This window comes from Dendrobates tinctorius, unplaced genomic scaffold (genome assembly GCF_039654945.1).
Source record: "Dendrobates tinctorius isolate UK_male_01 unplaced genomic scaffold, ASM3965494v1 ptg000193l, whole genome shotgun sequence".
NCBI classification, from domain to species: Eukaryota; Metazoa; Chordata; class Amphibia; order Anura; family Dendrobatidae; genus Dendrobates; species Dendrobates tinctorius.
Genome location: NW_027361860.1, coordinates 329,048 through 345,870, shown reverse-complemented (window position 1 = coordinate 345,870; position 16,823 = coordinate 329,048). Strand labels below are relative to the sequence as shown.

General features: G+C 45.2%; 1 pseudogene; it reads right to left on the bottom strand.

Moving 5' to 3' along the window:
• Nucleotides 1-11,489: 11,489 nt before the first annotated feature.
• On the bottom strand, nt 11,490-12,218 carry LOC141056020 (guanine nucleotide-binding protein G(q) subunit alpha-like; annotated as a pseudogene).
• Between the last annotated feature and the right edge of the window lie 4,605 nt (nt 12,219-16,823).

Sequence of the window (16,823 nt, the reverse complement as noted above, 5' to 3'; positions counted from 1 at the left end):
GTGGAGAGAGGAGCCGCCCCTTTTATCTTGAAGGTTTCCTGTCCTCGTGGGGCGGATCCCCTCTCTCGTGGTGCCATCATGTAGAATGGAAAAATGTGATTCCCATCAAATAGCTTTTCCTGAGAAATATCTTCTCCTGTAGGATTGGTGTTGAATCAAATCCATCAAGGACAGGATGTTTAATATTCCAGCTCTTATTGGAATCCATTTCTTCCTAAAATAAATGCAGTATCATTCTGAAATATACAACTTACATTGATCAACATGTACCCACACTTTATTGTCTGTGGGTAATTTTAACCACATTAGATGCTTGTTGAACAAGAATCATAACTTGTCCCATGGTTTCAATAATCTCAAAGGGACCTTCCCAGTTACTTTCCCAAGGTCCGTTCTTCCTGACAGTTTAATCCTCACTAGAGCCCTTTTCTTGAATGGAGATTCATATGGTGTCTCCATTCTCTGCGTTCTTGATGCAGCATGTGGAAGTATGGCTTTCAAGCTTTCCTGCAACTACTGCAACCATTTGGGCCTTGCAACAGCATCTGTTTGAGGTGTGGACAAAAATGGTTCATGTGGAAAAATTGCACTTTTTTTCCTGTCATTAGTACAAAAGGAGGAAATTGAGCTGTGGAAGAAGTCGTTCCTCACACCCAACAGTGCAGAAGGTCTGACATCAACCCAAGTATCTCCTTTGTCCAACAACATCTTAGCAATTCTGTTTTTTATTGTTCTTTTCATCGTTTCCACAATACCAGCGGACAGTGGATGGTAAGGTACATTAAACTGTTGTACCCCTAGAATAGTACAAACTGCTTGCATGACTTTTCCTGTAAAGTGACTTCCTCAATAAGAGGTGATCATTCTTGGGATCTACAAGTACAAAAGACATGAATAAATGATGCTCTCTTAAGACAAAGCATCATCTTTCCTGACAGGTAAAATACAACCCATTTAGAAATAACATCTACTACAACCAATGCATACCTGAGACCATTTTTACCTGATGGTAACAGACCAATCTGTAACATCTGCAGGTGCAATTTGGAGTAGTGGAGCTTTGTCCTTTTGGTCTTGGATTCATTTGAGTACAAATGAGACATGATTGAACAATACTTTATATAGTCTCTTCCATCTTTTTCCAGTAAAAATTCTGAGAATGCCTAACCTTTTCTGTTGGCCTAAAAGACCCAAACTTTCATGACTATATCTTGTGCACTCAACCTGTGGATGTTTTGGTACCACAGGACGGAACTCCCCATTTAAGTCATGACACAACCCCGTTTAAACAAACAAAAGGGAGGTTATGGATCCACTTGGGAAGCAACAAGAGATGTCTTTTTCTTCTGCAAAAGGGATATGTGGGTCTGTTCTGGAACTGCTGAGACCTCGAGAGGTTCATGTTGAAACACTTTTCTTGTCACGGCTGCCTCTTTGGCTAGAATATCTGCAGTTGCATTTCCAACAGATAATTCATCGTATTTTTTATAGGCAGCGACTTTAATAGAATGAAAAACAAAATATGGTTTTGCTATTATCTCAAATTCTTGCACAGTGACACGCTGTAAACAGTCTTATTAAATTGTACAAAGCCTTTCTTTTCCCAAACTGGCAAATCGGTCAGTGGGTGATGGTGACACAGTGCCGACATATTCCGCAGCACTTTACATTTTAGAGGGGGCTTGTACAGACAATATACACTACTGCATACCAATAGACACAGAGCAAAACAGATACCAAGAGGAATGAAGGCCCTGCATCATTCTGAAGACCATTATCTATGTATTGGAGGCTTCGCATTATCTGACCTTGTATCTAGTTCAGATTCGCTCACAATTAGGAGCCATCTATTATCAATCATCTTGGTGACAGACAACTTCCACCCAGAACAGATCAGCTGCAGCTTCTAGAATAACATGGTGATCTGAGAGACGTCTCTTCCTGCCATTGGCCTCACATCAGCTCCTCAGTGCTGCTCCTATGTGGTCACTGGTTATTGTGAGGCTCATTAGTATAATCCAGCATTTCCCCTCACCTCAGGTGTCTCCTCCCAGGAAGCCAAAAATGTACTTCTGCATTAGGCTGCTCACCCCTATTCTGAGGATGGACAAAACCTTATCCCTGAATTATGCAAATGTTCATTAAGTAAATTTGTGGGATATTTGCTTGTTTAGAAAAGTTTGTTAGAATTTATTACTTTTAATTAATTTCAGTTCAGTGATCTGATCAGCTTTCACCAGTGGAGATATCTGGCAGTAAGGCTAAGTGCACACGGTGATTATCTTCCTGCGGATTTTTCCATGCAGATTTTAAGAAGTCCACAGGTCAAATGACTGACTTTTTTCCTGCTGATTTCTTCCTTTTTTATTGCGGTTTTCCCTCTGCAGATTTGGAGAATGGAGCAGGTGGAAAACCGAACAAAAGAGACATGCTGCATTTTTTGGACTGCACAAAATCCACGTGGAAAAAACCGCAGCGTGTGCACAGCGGTGGTTTTTTTTTTTTTTTTTTTTTTTTTCCCAATTGTTACCACCCACCTTTCGCGTCTCCTTTTTCCCTCAGACTGTAAGCTGGAGAGCAGGACCCTCATTCCTCTTGGTATCTGTTATGATCTCTGTGATTATTATTATGCTGTAATGTCTATCGTCTGTACAAGTCCTCTCTGAAATGTAAAGTGCTGCGGAATATGTCGGCGCTATAAAATAGAAATAAAATTTATTATCTTTCATTAATTTTAGGCTATGTGCACACGCTGTTTTTTCCACGTGGTTTTTGTGCGGTCCAAAAAATGCAGCATGTCACCTCTTTTGTGCGGTTTTCCACCTGCTCTATTCTCCAAATCCACAGTGGAAAACCGCACAAAAACCGCTGGAAAGCCGCAATAAAAAAGGAAGAAATCCGCAGGGAAAATGCAGGTCATTTGACCTGTGGATTTCTTAAAATCTGTGTGGAAAAATCCGTAGGAAGAAAATCACCGTGTGCACTTAGCCTTACATTGTACTGTAAATCACTTTGCGGATCTGCAGCGTTTCTGTGCGGTAAAATCCGCTGTGGATCCGCTGGAAAAATGCATCGTGTGCACATGGCCTATTGTTCCATTGTTCTGCAGTGCTCCCAGTGGAAAGATTTAGTATTGCAGTATTCAGTGACATGTCATGGATGTCCATAATGGTTGTAATTCCAAGAAGTCTTAGAAAATTTCCACTTCTTATGCAAGATTGTGTGATGCTTTATGCATGGATCAATCAGGACCGTAGACTTCTGTCTCAAGATTCAGGTTCTGTTTTTATCATAAATTAAAGCTGTTGGCTGTCCTGCATCTATTACCAATTCTTCATCAACTGCCAAGTTTAGGCTCATTCACACGTCAGTGTTTGGTCAGTATTTTGCATCAGTGTTTGCATGCCAAAGCCAGGAATGGAACTTACCGAGAAAAAAATATAATTGAAAGACTGACTCCAGTTCCTTATTTTGGAGACAGTCCTGGTTTTGGCATACAAATACTGATGAAATACTGATGTGTGAAAGAGGCCTTAGTCTGAGTTGACAAGTTGGCATATAATCTAGCAAAAAATGGCACTCTGCTTGGTATTATGGTGACAATTTATTCCAGGAGTAGTACACAGTAGTAAAGGTTTTGGACAGACATAGTTTTTGTTATCAGAAAGTGCCTGCCATTTTTTGGCAGAGTTTTGTGTGTGATTGCAGACAGCATCTTTCCTTTCCTGTCCTTTCTAGTTAGTGTGGGCCCCATCATTTGCTCAGCCTATTTTTCTATTTGTTAGTGTTTACATCTTGTCTCACTGACAATACATGTTTGGGGGCTGTCTATTGCTTTGGGGTCTGCTCTGGGGCAGTTTAGATTTCCCCTTTTCTTGCTTTAGGCTTATTTAGTTCTCCGGCTGTGACGAGGCATCTAGGATCATCGCAGGTAGGCTCCACGGCTACTGCTAGTTGTGTGGATAGGATCCGGGGTCTGCAATCCGCTTAGTTACCAACATCTCTGGTTTTCTGTGGCTTAGCTTGTTTGTTTTTTCCTCCTCGGTGACTCAATCATAACAACATATAGTTGTTTTTCAAGGATGATGCCAATAATGACACTCAATGGTCTGAAGATCAGCTGATTGCAACTAAACTGTGCTGGCCTTGTGATTGGCCAGGCAGAGGTGGACATCATGAACCATTCCACAGTGGCCATCTTTGAAATTCTGGTAAAAACATGGTCAGCACAAGACTGCACCCGAGTGAATATGAAGATTGAGTTTGGTGTGGATGTGACCAAAAAAAAAAATGGTCTTTGCTGATGTGATTTGATAATGACTTGCGGCATCTATGGCCCTCAGGTGATCAGACCTACCAGAAGGATGAACAGACTTACCACGAAAAGCCAAAAGAAACTGAGTGGGTTGCAGACAAAGTGGAGTTACTGGTGACCTAGTCATAGCCAAGAATGGATTGTTGATGGGGTGAATTTCTGACCTAGTCCACTGTGAAAAGATTAGGCAATCGGTGCAAATTATGGCATCCCATGTGAACTGAGGGAGATGTCTGATAACAAAGGACCTGATGAGACTGCCTGTTTGTGTTGGTCTCTCCAGGCATGTGATGTGACTGTCACACAGCCGCAACACATGCAGCTGAGGAGCCTAACTGCTGATAAATGGGAGCGCTCCAGGTTTCCGATGAAGCTATTTGGAAACCGCTAATGGTATTCGGATAAGCCCTAGTGATGGGCGAGCACTAAAAAGCTTGGGTGCTCATTGGTTGGGTCCAGCAAATTGGAATACCCGATAAACCCGTGTAATGAGCTCAATGTAAGTCTATGGGAAAAGTAAGCACTTGTGCCACGACCTCCCACCCCCAACTCCCTTTGGGTGATTTTGGGGCCTAAAAAAATCTGAAATCATTAAAACCAGTGTTCAAACTACATGGTATCATCATGGGGGAATACCCCTGGAAGCATTTCAGACTCCCAGGTCACAGCTATGAACAATGTTGTCAGTCCTATGCCATTTTTACAGGCACAAAATAAAACATACAAAAATGAAACTGAAATGGATTTTCCTGGGAAATATGTTAAGGAACATCCTTTTCATGGTAATTTGTATGTAAGACAAAATAAATAACCAAAAACAAAAATGTTGTTCCACCACTTGGGCTATGTTCACACGTAGTGTTTTGGATGGTTTATCAAATCTAGCATTGCTTTCAACCAAGACAAATGCATTCACTTGGGAAATGTCACTTGAGGAAGTGGAGACAAAAGGGAGATGGTAGAAAATGCTTCTGTATCGTGCAGCCATTAGTAGAAGATGGGGGGTGTTCCCATAGTGCTGCATGAAGTATAATTCAGAATTCCAAATGCTGTTCTGTGCTCACCTCCATTTGTCTTGGCAGTACTGTGCATCGGTTTGGCTGATTTACACATGGTTAGTGATGGGAAGGGATCTTTTACTCTAATTGGGTACTGTTCAAGAAGCTTCTTGAATCATCTTTATCAAGTTGCTCTCCTGGATTGATTCCTTCTTCCACTTCATCTTCTTGGTCTTTCTTCTGTCCACTTTCTCTTCTTAACTGCTGTAGATCTGTGGAACTAGACAGACAAGTTAGTTATCACTACCATTGAGAGTGTAAGTTAACTAAAACTAATTGACCAAACATCTTCCATAATGCATCATTGCTTATCTCCACTTCTATAAAGATGGGTGGCAGGGCTGCCTATGGCTGGAGGTGAGACTTACCTTAAGCTTTCTCCTCTTTCGCCCAATATTCAACTTCAGATGGGAAATTCCTTCTTACTGATGGGTATGGTTGATGTAAGTTTCAGCAAATTCTCGATCTTCAAAGGTTTTCTTGTGCCATTTGGTAAAATAGCTCTTTCCTCTTTTGCACTCACCAAAGGTTGATGAAATCTAGAGAGAAAATACATTGGTGCTAGTGACTACCACACAAGTAAGCACACAATTCCTACTATTCTAGGCACATGTCATTGTTCTCAGTACTAATCCTCAATTCCCAATTCAGACCATCCTGACCAGAAGCACAGGCAATCGCCACCTCTTGGTGTACAATTGTAAGTGGAAAAGTCAGGTCCATCTTCTTGGTGCAGTTGAACATTTGCTGTTTCAATATATGCAATCCTGCAACACACAGACCCCCTACTGCCGTCCTATGCATTTTGACTCTGGGACTAAGACTTCATAAGAGGCGTCTGTGTGCTGTGATATACTGGAATATGTATTGAAACAGCAATAAATTAGTAAAGGCACCTAGAAGCTGGACATGTCTTTTCAACATTTCCAACTGTTAACGCACTTCTCAGGGAGCTTTTTCAAGTCCTTCCCAGAATGTGTAATGGGTTGTCCTTTTAACATCACAAAAAATGGTTAACTATCTTTGAATACTTCAGCTGAGTTGGTCAGATAAATTTGAGGTATGTTTCGAACAGCTATTGAATAATTGTGTTAAGGATTTGCTTAGCTGAGCATAGAACAAAGTAAATATATTGGTTTACCCAGGGGTGGATTAAGGGTAGCCAGGGCCCGGGGCAGTTCAGACTCTGTGGGCCCCCCTCGTCACGTGACGGGGGTCACGAATCGTAGAGCCACACTCTACATAGAGAATAATGGGGCCTCCAGCACCGACCTCCACCCGCAGAGCCGCACTCCACATAGAGAATAATGGAGCCTCCAGCACCGACCTCCACCCGCAGAGCCCCACTCCACATAGAGAATAATGGAGCCTCCAGCACCGACCTACACCCGCAGAGCCCCACTCCACATAGAGAATAATGGAGCCTCCAGCACCGACCTCCACCTGCAGAGCCGCACTCCACATAGAGAATAATGGAGCCTCCAGCACCGACCTCCACCCGCAGAGCCACACTCCACATAGAGAATAATGGAGCCTCCAGCACCGACCTCCACCCGCAGAGCCACACTCCACATAGAGAATAATGGAGCCTCCAGCACCGACCTCCACCCGCAGAGCCCCACTTCACATAGAGAATAATGGAGCCTCCAGCACCGACCTCCACCCGCAGAGCCCCACTCCACATAGAGAATAATGGGGCCTCCAGCACCGACCTCCACCCGCTGAGCCGCACTCCACATAGAGAATAATGGAGCCTCCAGCACCGACCTCCACCCGCAGAGCCGCACTCCACATAGAGAATAATGGAGCCTCCGGCACCGATCTCCACCCGCAGAGCCCCACTCCACATAGAGAATAATGGAGCCTCCGGCACCGACCTCCACCCGCAGAGCCGCACTCCACATAGAGAATAATGGAGCTTCCGGCACCGACCTCCACCCGCAGAGCCACACTCCACATAGAGAATAATGGAGCCTCCAGCACCGACCTACACCCGCAGAGCCCCACTCCACATGGAGAATAATGGAGCCTCCAGCACCGACCTCCACCTGCAGAGCCGCACTCCACATAGAGAATAATGGAGCCTCCAGCACCGACCTCCACCCGCAGAGCCGCACTCCACATAGAGAATAATGGAGCCTCCAGCACCGACCTCCACCCGCAGAGCCGCACTCCACATAGAGAATAATGGAGCCTCCAGCACCGACCTCCACCAGCACTCCACATAGAGAATAATGGAGCCTCCAGCACCGACCTCCACCCGCAGAGCCGCACTCCACATAGAGAATAATGGGGCCTCCAGCACCGACCTCCACCCGCAGAGCCGCACTCCACATACATGGCTGCTCTCAGTGCTGTGCGCACAGGACCTGTGATGAGGTCACAGGAGGGGAGGAGACAGGGGTCACATGATCGGGGGCCCTGACACCTTACCTCCTGTGAGCTCATCACAAGCCTTTGCACGCTACCAGCAGCATCAGCGTTCACGCTACTTGTAGATGCTGCTGGTAGCAGAGCACATAATGCCGCCCCCATGGTCACTCACTTTTAGGTGGGGAGAAGATGGAGTGCCATTGCAGCAGTCAGCAGGAATGTGGTGGGGGGCCCCCTTAGAAGCTCTTGTGGTGGGGGCCCCGGGGCTGAAGCCCCGCCTGCCCTGCCTATGATCCAGCCCTGCGCGGTGGCGGATTATAATGGGGCAATTTACTGGCCTGGGCTGTGGGCCCCTTAACCCCACTGGGCCCGGGGCAACTGCCCAAATTGACCTCATTATAATCCGCCACTGGGTTTACCCTTGCACACATCTTCCTGCCAGGGCCGTATTGTTTGTGCTGCCCTAGGCACTTTTAGTGCTGCCTCCCCCATTGGGGAGCATGAGTAATGCAGACACTGTCGTCAGTGACATAAGATAAGATCCTTTAATTGTCCCACCATGGGGAAATTGAGAGCATTACAGCAGCAAGGCAGTAACAAGTACAGATGCATAAAGGCATTACATTGACAGTAGGTAGGTACATATACGAAAAAAAAGATGTAACCGGACTATCACAACTTTTGGATCTATTAGTTCACTGTTTGGGTCGTTCTCTGTATTGGACAGTGCTGGTTATACAGCCTAACTGCAGCAGGAAGGAAGGACTTTCGATAGCGCTCCCTCTCACATTTAGGATGAAGTAGCCAGTCACTGACCGTGACAAAGATGTGCAGTACTGTCTCATGCATGTGATGGGAATCATTCAGCACCATGTAGCTCACCTTGGCCAGTATCCTCCTGTCGCCTACTTCCTGAACTGGATCAAGGGGGAATCCCAGGACAGAGCTGGCCCTCCTAATCAGTTTGTCCAGCCTATTTCTATCCCTGGTTGATATGCCACTACCCCAGCATGCCACACCAAAGAAGATGACTGATGCCACAACAGAGTTAAAGAAGGATGCAAGGATTGCCCCCCTAACTCTGAAGGCTCTCAGCCTTCTGAGCAGATAAAGCCTACTTTGGCTCTTCCTGTACACTGCATCCAAGTGATGGGCCCAGTCAAGCTTATTATTGAGGATCACACCAAGGTACTTATAGGTGTCGACTATCTTAATGTCATTTCCCTGAATGTTCACCACTACTGGTGGATTGTTTCCCTTGTGAAAGTCCACCACCAATTCCTTGGTCTTCCTGGAATTAATCCTAAGGTGGTTCCTCTGACACCACTCCACAAAAGCTTGGTTGGTTAGTATCTCTGTACTCTTTCATCTCCTTCTGTGATGAGGCCTACTATTGCAGAGTCATCAGAATACATCTGCAAGTAGCAGCTAGATGAGTTGCACTTAAAATCCACAGTGTACAGTGTGAAGAGAAAAGGGGCAAGAACTATACCTTGAGGTGCCCCTGTATTGCAGATCAGTGTCTGACACACTGTCCCAAACCTTTACAAACGGAGGTCGGTTCGTGAGGTAGTTAAGGATCCAGGTGGAGATTTGGAGGTCCACGCCAACAAGGCCCAGCTTGTCTCTCAGTAGACCTGGCTGTATGGTATTAAAAGCACTAGAGAAATCAAAGAACATTATTCTCAGTGTTCCCAGGTTTCTCCAGCTGAGAGTGTCCTATCTAGAAGGTGGATAATGGCATCATCCACACCAATGCCTGGCCTGTAGGCAAACTGGAGAGGGTCCAAATCCGAGCTCACTAGAGGACGGAGACGTGTGAGAACAATCTCTCTAGTACTTTCATCAGGTGTGATGTCAATGCTACAGGTCTATAGTCATTAAGTTCTTTCGGATAAGGTTTCTTTGGAACTGGTACCACACACGATAATTTCCACAGTTGTGGTACTATACCTATTCTCAGGCTCAAATTGAACAGATATGTAATAATCTCACTCAGCTGGTGCCCGCAGGTCTTGATTAGCCTTGCACTGATGCCGTCAGGACCTGCAACCTTCAAAACTTTCATCTTATCCAGTTCTTTTGCAACCTGGGTACTTGTGAAGAACAGACCCTGGCTCAGTTGACAAGTTGCAGCAGGGGTTTAGGTTATTGTAGCAGAGAGGTGTGAATGGTATGCTGGGGCAGGAACAGACAGTGTGTGATTAAATCTGTTAAAGAATAGATTAAGTTCATTAAGCCCCTCTTTATCTACAACCATCCTGGCAACAGTCTGTCTATGCCCAGATATAGACTTTAGACCCTCCCAGACTTCATGAATCCTTTTCTGTGACAATTTCAGTTCAATCTTTCTCTTATAATTAGCCTTTCCCTGCCTGATTAGATTCTTCAGATCTTTCTGCACCTCTCTCAGCCTGCCCTTGTCACCTGCTCTGAAGGCCAAATTCTTCTCTTTGAGAAGAGCCTTTATTCCAGGGCTGATCCATGGTTTGTTAGAGAAACACCTCACTACTTTTGTGTGTACCATGTTGTCTACACAGAAATTAATGTAGTCCGTTATACAATGTGTGAGACCATCCATGTCGTCACCATAGGAATCTTGCAGCACATCCCAAGTGGTTGTTTCAAAGCAGTCTCAGAGCATCATCACTCTCCTCAGTCCATATCCTCACTGTGCGAGTGACAGCAGGTTCTCTCTGTACAAGTGGCTTGTAAATGGGTTGGAGGTGCACTAGGTTGTGATCTGATCTTCCAAGGGGCGGGAGGGCTGACGAGGCATATGCCCCTCACATTGGCAAAGAACAAGTCCAATATTTTGTTGTCTCTAGTGAGGTAGGTAACATACTGTGCATCCGGGTAATATGGATGCTGGAGACACATGATTGAAGTCTCCTGAAACCAGAAGTGCTTGGGGGAGAAGGGACTGCATCATGCTCACTGTGGATTGTAGGACCTCAGTGGCAGCATCAGCTTTCGCAGAAGGGGGGGCATATGCAGCCATCATGATTACATGAGGGTCCGGTAGTTTTTCTGCATTTGCCATGTAACAGATCACTTGTGGCAGCACTGCATTCAGCCTCATTCATTTCCTATGGGACTTGCAGACATGTGCGACACTTGGGGTTTTGCCGTGATCCAGCAAATGCGGTACTTTGTAGCAACTGAAAAAAAAGCTGCTAGGTAATGAATGAGGCCGGATCTGTGTATAGCCATGTAGCTCTTTCAAAGATACTTCCAGCAATATTTTTACACGTTCAGTCTATTCATCTGAATTCGGTTTGCATACATATTCAAATTAGTAAGCAGATCTGTTGCTCCAGCTCTATACCCGCTCGGTGCCACCTCTTCCTGATCAACTTGCAGCTCTCTTTTCCAGAATGAAACACATCATAGAGGCTGTCAGTGAAGCAAAAGCAGTAAGCACTCTGCGGGAAATAGAGCTGGAGTGATAGAAGGTTAAGATCCACCACAGTCGTTCAGCATTTCATTTGATATATAAATTATGCCTATTACTGAATAAAGGAAGAAAGGGGCTGACCATATAAAGGTGTTAACTGAGTTTGTCTTTAAAAGAGCTACACGCACATTTATAAGGCTTGGAGGGGTTAAATCCAGCAGACTGCCTTTAAATAAATACATTGGAACATAGTGTATAAGTATGGTAAAATAGCAGTCCTTATTCCATGAAGCGCTACAACTCCTTCAGTCAACTGATCAGTGCTGATGTCAATATTGATTGCCTATTATAAGGATAGGATGAGTGAAGAATTCTGAAACCACGGATATGTGATAATCATTCTAAATGGTGCTTGGCGCTCTTCCATCCGGTTCTCATTATCAGACTCCATGAGCACCTGATCTTATTCACTAAGAGCTACAAGGAACATTATGGAGGTGTATCCACTTCTTGCTTCTCATTGCTGCCCTCCTATGTCCACCATTCTGCAGATGACACTTTGTAAATCAAATGGATATTCGATGATTCCTGTTGTGGGCACTCTGACTCAGAGCACAAGTTGTTGTTGAATCCATGATCTGCAATACGGTCCAGGTCATTTGGATAATTATTTTTGGAATCGGACAGTTGATAATCCCGTCTCCTATCATAGCATTCTTGTATGCCAGGGTCATTCCGTAAATATCTCACTGCATCTACTTAAGGGATCTGAAATGAGCACACCTTCTCTATATCAACTTCCCAAAATAACAGTGCATGGCCCTTGTTGTGTTGATACTTGTATGGAATTTTAAGGGTCTCCCTTGCCCAAATCATAACTTGCAGTGAATATGTTCTGGTACACAAACTTAGTGAAGCCCCTCTTCATCAGAGTAGCCAGATCCATGGATAATCCTTATCTGCTCCGGGCGGGCGTCCCTCTTGTCTTGGCGGAGCTGCGTGTCTCGTCACTGATCCTCCGAGCTTCCTTGGCCTCCTCGCTGAGGCAGCACACCATGATGGACTCCAGAGTCATGTCTGCTAACTGCTAGTGGTGCTGGAAAGAGACAGACCCCCCCCACCCTGCAAGTCACAGACCTACTTCTTCTCCTTGTAAGAAGGGGGATTGCTGTGCAGATTGGGGGGGGAGGCAGACTGATGAGACAGGAGATCCCTTTAAATAAATACATTGGAACATAGTGTATAAGTATGGTAAAATAGCAGTCCTTATTCCATGAAACTCTACAACTCCTTCAGTCAGCTGATCAGTGCTGGGTTATCAATATTAAATCCTAAAACCAATTAAACATGTTTAGTGCATATGATGTCCACAGAGCTAATACACAATGCTGCCAGCAAAAATATTCTTGCATAGTTATTACGGTAGCACAGTGGCTCTGTGGCTAGCACTGTAATGGTGGCTTAGTGCTTACCACTGTATATAGTGGCTCAGTGATCAGCGCAACAGCTTTGTAGGATTGGGGTTCAAATCCCACAGAGGATGACAGTTGTGCAGAGTTTGTTCTGTATTTTGGAGTGATAGGAAACCCACACAAAGACCTCCTAATAGGATATTTAGATTGTGTGCCCCAGTGGGGACAGTGATGTACTTAAAGCGCGTGGAGTAAAAAGGAACCTGTCACCTCGTTTTGCCACTATAAGCTGTGGCCACTGCCTTTCGGTGCTGTAGGGATTTAACTCGCTCAGGAGCCACTGGAGTCAATCAGGAGGCACGCTCCTTTAAAAGTTCATAGGGTTTATTGCTCCATAACCCATAAACCAGCACATAACATAAGGAATAGCCTTTAGCTCAGGCGAAAGCAAGTATAAGTGTCCACACCCAGCGGGTCACAAGGCTATGACCTCATCACAGGTCCTTCAAGCCATCATACACATATATTGTATTGTGACACTCTTAAACACACCCCTGGGTGGATTTGTAGATTGATCCCGCCCATCTCATCAATCATCTGAAGGCTGCTCCCTGACACCTTGGAATGACAGACAGATAAGCTCTGCTGATCAGCACATAAGCCTTCATCTCATGGCCACCCACCTTGAGATGCATAACAAACCTTCAGCATCCTATACCCATTACCACAATGGATATGACTGTAGGCCCGTCCTGGGACACCCACATGGCGCCCCCTAGTGGACAAAGTGGTCACTACAACACAGTACTTATCTACAGCATTCTAGAATGCTCTTGATAAGCCCCTGATCTGACCTGCAAGATAAGAAAAACATGTTTTATTATACTCACCCGGGGGCGGTCCGGTCCGATGGGTGCGCAGGTCCGGCACCTCCCATCTTCGTGCGATGTCATTTTCCTTGATTTGTCATGCTCCTGTGCAGGTCATATAGAATCATGAATCATAGAATCATTGAATCGTAGAGTTGGAAGGAACCTCCTGGGCCATCTGGTCCAACCCCCTGCTCAAAGCAGGATTCACTAAATCATCCATGTCAGATGTTTGTCCAGCCTCTGTTTGAAGACTTCCATTGAAGGAGAACTCACCACTTCTCGTGGCAGCTTGTTCTGCACTGTTGAGGGGGGGGAGACTTTCTGCCCTAGACATACTGGACCATGTAACTGCTATGGTTAGAAGAACAGGAAGGGGGACTAGATCGGAAGGTGTGCAGGCAGAGGGCATGAAAGCAGAACGTGCCAGAGGGAAAGCAGCTTGCAGCACCATACTCCAAGAGAGGACTACCTGTCAGAGCACAGAGGCTGAAAGAAGAGCAATGGTGAGAGCTGTAGTTGAGTACGTGGACTCTGGAGCCTTCATGACCAGAGGAGACTTTGCACCTGACAATGCAGAGATAGTGACCCGAGCATGTAAATAAACCCTTTAACCATTGGGCTGTCTCTGATCCGTGTTATCAGTAGCTACACATTATTACAGTCCTGCAGTGCGCAGGTGCTTGGCCTCTGACCTTTACCAGCTCCTGTGCACTACAGTACTTTGCTCTGCCCTCAACAGGGCAGATCAGTACGCCAGCACAAGAGCGCACCACAAAGCAATGAAGATAACGACATCGCATGTAGATGGGAGGCGCTGGACCTAAACCTGCGACACCCATCAGACTAGACCGCCCCCGGGTGCGTATAATATAACTTGTTCTTCATATCTACAGCTTTACAGAATGCTGTAGATAAGCCCCTAAAGGCAGTGGAAGCATCTTATAGCGACAAAACGAGGTGACAGGTTCCGTTTTTAATATTATTTATTCATTGGTATTATGCTATGACACAATACCAGGATCTGAGGATCTTCTGTTACAATAAGGGTATATGCACACGTTGTGGATTTGCCTGGGGATGGCGCATGCTCAGATTCAGATCTAGTCTCCTGTGATCTCGGGGCAAGATCTAAATCTGAGCATGCACTGCCCCAGTGGCCACTTTCCTGGAGGCCACCACATCGCTCCAGTGGAGCTTCAGGGGCCTCCGGGCTCTGACAAAATGCCAGCGAAGCCCCCTTTGCTACAGAGCCGCCACCCTAGCAGAGAGCTGCATAGAACACCGCTGCCATAATGAGGTAATGGGGATACTTTACTTGCACCTTCCTGGTGAGGCGCCCCCTCACCTTGTCATTGGGACCACTCCCTCCCCCATCTTCCAACCACCACAAACAATGACCGCAGATTGCTCTGCACCTGCCCTATAAGATGACATCCAGCATACAAGATGACCCCTAGCTTTTAAGATTTTCAGGGGTTAAAAAATCATGTATGCCAGAAAATATGGTATAATGTCCAGGGAGATCCCTAATATATGTCCAGGGACAGGCGATCTATAATATATAATGTCCAGCTGAGACCAGAGGCAGAAATGTGTTACAACACTCCCACACCACTCCCTCTATCTGGAACTGGGAGCAAACATTGCCGCCGCTGCTGCTGCTACCATTCAGTCTCTGGGTCCATCTGGGAACAAACATTGCCACTGCTGTGTGTGCTCCAGCCTCCAGCCAGTAGTAATGGACACCAGAGACACAAGATGGGGCGCTGACAAGCACCTTGACACGTTTCACCACCCTGGGCTTCAGGTGTTGTGGGGGAAAAATGCCTCCAGAAACACTGGTGTTCATAATTTCTTATCCACTTATTATAAAAATGAATGAACAAAAGAGAAATTTTAATTGCATCAGTATTTGGGGACCAATCTCTGCCATCACCAGTTCAAGGTACTTCTTGTTTGCACACAGTTTTTGATGGCATTTGTCAGGCAGGTCTTTCCAAACATCTTGGAAAACTACCTGCAGATCTTCAGTGTATGAGGCTTGTGCAAATCCTGTCTCTTCATGTGATCACACAGACTGACATTGAGGTCAAGGGTCTGTGGGGCCAAATCACCTCCAAGTCTCCTTGTTCTTTATACTGAAGGCTGTTACTAATGACACTGGATGATTTGGATTTCCTGCTGCAGAATAAACTATAGTTAGATTTACTATTTGCTCTAACATTTAGATGCAATATATTTTTACAATTATATTTAACGTGCAAAGTTGTGTAGATTTCCTTTTGGTGGTGATGGGATATTAGTAGGTAAATTGCCCAAAATGGTTAAGCAACACAACTCTAGAATATTTTAGTGCAATAATGTAGATTTGCAACCCATTTCAAGGGTCTTCATTGTCGGGGAAGACCCCAACTAACTGAGGGAAGGAAGCTCTAACTAGCCAAATATTGAGGCTGAGCTGGAAAGGCCCACTTGGGACAGGAAGATGACTCAGATGTTACAGATGTCTGTGGCTTGAGTGTTCCTCTTCGAATGTTCTGCTTCCATTTACAAGCCTGAGTGGTCATTTTGGGGAGAGTGTAGAGTCTGGAGAAAGGGTGGTCTGCAACTGGATTGAGCTGGTGGCGTCCTTGTCAACTTAAATTGAGAAAAATGACCCTGCTCTTTGTGTTCCTGACATGTGCTTTTCAGACCATCCCAGAGACAGTCCATGAAAGGCATGTAGTCTGCAAGTGGGATGAGCTGAAGTGGCCGCTCGGGTCTGCTAGGTGAGACCACTATTCAGATTGTGGTCCTTTTTAAGATCCCTTGAACAGGGCGGAGTAAAGAAAAGGAGTTTGGTCTGCGTGGATGACCTGTTGCTAGGTCCATAGTGATATTTGTTACATCATGTCATCTAAACTGGCAATTGACATCAACACGTTAAGAATTCTCTGGGTGCAGATGATTCTCCTGAAACATGGTGGTGTACCCTTCTCATGTCATCCTGGAAGCTGAGTGGATCCATGTTTGTTAATGGCACTTCCTGGTCTCCCTTCTGGACTCATGTGGTCATTGCAAAAGAATCCCAAAGTAAGCCTATGAAATGTAGACGAGTGTCACAGGTTGTTGGGAGAGCGAGTAGAAAGAAGCAGGTATAATGTAGATTTAATCAAAAACTAGATTAAAATGCAACCATATCATTTTAATTCTATTCCTTATGGATACATTAAAATGAATACTTGTTTAAAATGGCTGAATACTGCACATGTGAACTTGGCATAAAAGGATCCTGTGAACAGGTCATTGATGCTTACAGTATTAAGTAAGATGGCAGAACAAGTCATATGTTTGTATGAACTTGTGGACAGACCTCCTTAGCATTGGAGTCTTCTGTGGATTGTCAATTCTCTGCAA